At 38.4% G+C, this 4,616-nt stretch overlaps 1 non-coding gene across 1 annotated transcript; it reads left to right on the plus strand.

Annotated features, from left to right (window-relative positions):
- Window positions 1-3,008: 3,008 nt before the first annotated feature.
- On the plus strand, window positions 3,009-3,116 carry LOC112725299 (small nucleolar RNA R71). The gene has a single exon (XR_003164416.1). It is a non-coding gene; the product is annotated as a small nucleolar RNA R71 (small nucleolar RNA).
- Window positions 3,117-4,616: the final 1,500 nt, after the last annotated feature.

Here is a 4,616-nt window from a genome sequence, read left to right on the forward strand (position 1 = left end):
TGAGATAATTCTTTGGGTTCGGGTTCTTACTTTGATCATGGTTCCTAGTGATCCATGCATTAGCATAGAACTCTTGAACTATTAGGATGCCGACTTGTTGGATGGGGTTTGTTAGAACTTCCCAACCTCTTCTTTGGATTTCATGTTGGATCTCCGGATACTCATTTCTCTTGAGTTTGAAAGGGACCTCGGGGGTCACCTTCTTCTTGGCCACAACATCATAGAAGTGGTCTTGATGGGCTTTGGAGATGAATCTTTCCATCTCCCATGACTCGGAGGTGGAAGCTTTTGTCTTCCATTTCCCTTTTCTAGAGGATTCTCCGGTCTTAGGTGCCATCAATGGTAATGGAAAAACAAAAAGCTTATGCTTTTACCACACCAAACTTAGAATATTGCTCGCCCTCGAGCAAGAGAAGAAAGAATAGATGAAGAAGAAGAAGAAAATATGGAGGAGAGGAGGGAGAAGTGTATCCGGCCAAGAAGGGGAAGAGAGGGTTGTGTTGTGTGAAAATGAGGAAGAATGGAAGGCTTTATATAGGGAGGGGAGGGGGTTTGTTTCGGCCATATAGGGTAGGTTTGGGTGGGAAATTGATTTTGAATTTTGAAGGTAGGTGGAGTTTATGAGGTAGGTTTATGGGAAAGAGTGGATGGATGTGAGTAGTGAAGTGGTGATAGGGAAGAGAGATTGAGGTGATTGGTGAAGAGTTTTGGGGAAGAGTGTTTATTGGGAAGAGAGGATGAACATTGAGAAAAGGGAAGAGAGTGAGTGGTGGTAGGTGGGGATCCTGTGGGGTCCACAGATGCTGAGTTGATCCTGTGGAGTCCACAGATCCTGAGGTGTCAAGAATTTGCATCCCTGCACCCATTAGGCATGTAAAATGCCTTTGCAGGCAATTCTGGCGTTTAAACGCCGAATTGATGCTTGTTCTGGGCGTTCAGCGCCCAGATGCAGCATATTTCTGGCGTTGAACGCCAGTTCCATGCTTGTTTCTGGCATTCAGCGCCAGCTTTCCTCACTGTGCATTTCTGGCGTCTGAACGCCAAGATGCTGCTTGTTTCTGGCGTTTAATGCCAGATGCTCCTTACTGGCGTTTAAACGCCAGTAAGCCCTTCCTCCAGGGTGTGATTTTTCTTCTACTATTTTTTATTCTGTTTTTAATTTTTCTATTTATTTTGTGACTCTACATGATCATGAACCTAATAAAACATGAAAGAACAACAAAAATAAAAATAAAATTAGATAAATAAAAATTGGGTTGCCTCCCAACAAGCGCTTCTTTAATGTCAATAGCTTGACAGTGGGCTCTCATAGAGCCTCACAGATGTTCAGAGCATTATTGAGACCTCCCAACACCAAACTTAGAGTTTGGATATGGGAGTTCAACACCAAACTTAGAGTTTGGTTGTGGGCTCCCAACACCAAACTTAGAGTTTGACTGTGGGGGCTCTGGTTGACTCTGTTTTGAGAGAAGCTTACTGTGCCTCTTTTCCATGTTTACAGAAGGATAACCTTGAGTTGTAAACACAAGCGAGTCCTTATTCAATTGAAGGACTAATTCACCTCTGTCAACATCAATCACAGCTCTTGCTGTGGCTAGGAAGGGTCTTCCAAGGATGATGGATTCATCCTCATCCTTCCCAGTATCTAGGATTATGAAATCAGCAGGGATGTAAAGGCCTTCAACCTTTACTAACACGTCCTCTACTTGTCCATAAGCCTATTTTCTGGAATTGTCTGCCATCTCTAATGAGATTTTAGCAGCTTGTACCTCAAAGATTCCCAGTTTCTCCATTACAGAGAGTGGCATGAGATTTATTCCTGACCCCAGGTCACATAGAGCCTTCTCAAAGGTCATGGTGCCTATGGTACAAGGTATCAGAAACTTTCCAGGATCCTGTTTCTTCTTAGGCAATCTCAGTTGATCCAATGCATTTAGTTCATTGGTGAACAGGGGATGTTCATCTCCCCAAGTCTCATTACCAAATAAATTGGCATTCAGCTTCATGATTGCACCAAAGAACTTGGCAACTTGTTCGTCAGTGACATCCTCATTCTCTTTAGAAGAAGAAGACTCATCAGAACTAATGAATGGCATAAGGAGGTTCAATGGAATCTCTATGGTCTCTAGATGAGTCTCAGATTCCTTTGGTTCCTCAGAGGAAAACTCCTTATTGATCACTGGACGTCCCAGGAGGTCTTCCTCCTTGGGATTCACGTCCTCTTCTTTCTCCTTGGATTCGGCCATGATGGTTATTTCAATGGCCTTGCACTCTCCTTTTGGATTTTCTTCTGTATTGCTTGGGAGAGTACTAGGAGGGATTTCAGTGATTCTTTTACTCAGCTGGCCCACTTGTGCTTCTAAATTTCTAATGGAGGACCTTGTTTCATTCATGAAACTCACAGTGGCCTTAGATAGATCAGAGACTAAGTTTGCTAGATTAGAAGTATTTTGTTCAGAGTTCTCTGTCTGTTGCTGAGTGGATGATGGAAAAGGCTTGCTATTGCTAAACCTGTTTCTTCCACCATTATTAAAGCCTTGTTGAGGCTTTTGTTGATCCTTCCATGAGAGATTTGGGTGATTTCTCCATGATGAATTATAGGTGTTTCTATAAGGTTCACCCATGTAATTTACCTCTGCTATTGCAGGGTTCTCAGGATCATAAGCTTATTCTTCAGAAGATGCCTCTTGAGTACTGTTGGATGCAGCTTGCATTCCATTCAGACTCTGAGAAATCATATTGACTTGTTGTGTCAATATTTTATTCTGGGCCAATATGGCATTCAGAGTATCAATTTCAAGAACTCCCTTCTTCTGAGGTGTCCCATTACTCACAGGATTCCTCTCAGAAGTGTACATGAACTGGTTATTAGCAACCATGTCAATGAGTTCTTGAGCTTCTGCAGGCATTTTCTTTAGGTGAATGGATCCACCTACAGAAGTATCCAATGACATCTTAGCTAATTCAGACAGACCATCATAGAATATATCCAGGATGGTCCATTCTGAAAGCATGTCAGAAGGACACTTTTTGATCAGTTGCTTGTATCTCTCTCAAGCTTCATAGAGGGATTCACCTTCTTTCTGTCTGAAGGTTTGAACATCCACTCTAAGCTTACTCAGCTTTTGAGGAGGAAAGAACTTGGCTAAGAAAGCCGTGACCAGCTTATCCCAAGAGTTCAGGCTATCTTTGGGTTGAGAGTCCAACCACACTCTAGCTCTGTCTCTTATAGCAAAAGGGAAAAGCATGAGCCTGTAGACTTCAGGATCTACTCCATTAGTCTTAACAGTATCACAGATCTACAAGAATTCAGTTAAGAACTGAAAAGGATCTTCAGATGGAAGTCCATGAAACTTGCAGTTTTGTTGCATCAGAGAAACTAATTGAGGTTTCAGCTGAAAATTGTTTGCTCCAATGGTAAGGATGGAGATGCTTCTTCCATGTAAATTGGAATTAGGTGCAGTAAAGTCACCAAGCATCCTCCTTGCATTATTATTTTCGGCTGCCATCTCCTCTTCCTGTTCGAAAATTTCTGTAAGGTTATCTCTGGGTTGTTGTATTTTAGCTTCTCTTAGTTTCCTCTTCAGAGTCCTTTCAGGTTCAGGGTCTGCTTCAACAAGAATGTTCTTTTCCTTGCTCCTGCTCATATGAAAGAGAGGGAGCAGATAAATAATAATAATAGAGATCCTTTTTGCCCAAGTATAGAGGTTCCCTTATTTGAGTAGAAGAAAAGAAGAAGAGAAAATCTGAACTCAGAGAGAGAGAGGGTTCGGATTTTTGGTGAGTGGGGGAGAGATGTTAGTAGATGAATAAATAAATAGAAGGAGATGGGAGAGAAAGAGAATTTTCGAAAATAATTTTTTTGAAAAAGAGTTAGTGATTTTCGAAAATAGTTTTTGAAAAAGGTTAGTAATTTTCGAAAATTAAAATAAAAAATTAAAATAATTAGTTAATTAAGAAGAAATTTTGAAAAAAAGAGGGAAGATATTTTCGAAAATTAGAGAGAGAGAGTTAGTTAGGTAGTTTTAAACAAGATGAGAAACAACCAAAAAGTCAATTAGTTAGTTGAAACAAATTTTGAAAATCAATTTTGAAAAGATAAGAAGTTAAGAAGTTAGAAAAGATATTTGAAAAAGATAAGATAAGAAGATATTTTTGAAAAGATATGATTGAAATTAGTTTTGAAAAAGATTTTATTTTTAAAATCACAATTAATGACTTGATTCACAAGAAATCACAAGATATGATTCTAGAACTTAAAGTTTGAATCTTTCTTAACAAGCAAGTAACAAACTTGAAATTTTTGAATCAAAACATTAATTGTTGATGATATTTTCGAAAATTATGAGATAAAGTTAAGAAAAAGATTTTTTTGAAAAATAATTTTAAAATTTTCGAAAATAGATAAGAAAAATGAAAGAGATTTTATTTTTGAAAAAGATAAGATTTTTAAATTGAAAATTTGATTTGACTCATAAGAAACAATTGAATTTTAAAAATTTTTGAAAAAGTCAACTCAAATTTTCAAAATTTATGAGGGAAAAAAGGAAAGATATTTTTTTGATTTTTGAATTTTTAATGATGAGAGAGAAAAACATGAAAAATGATGCAATGCA

Source organism: Arachis hypogaea, chromosome 11 (genome assembly GCF_003086295.3).
Source record: "Arachis hypogaea cultivar Tifrunner chromosome 11, arahy.Tifrunner.gnm2.J5K5, whole genome shotgun sequence".
NCBI classification, from domain to species: domain Eukaryota; kingdom Viridiplantae; phylum Streptophyta; class Magnoliopsida; order Fabales; family Fabaceae; genus Arachis; species Arachis hypogaea.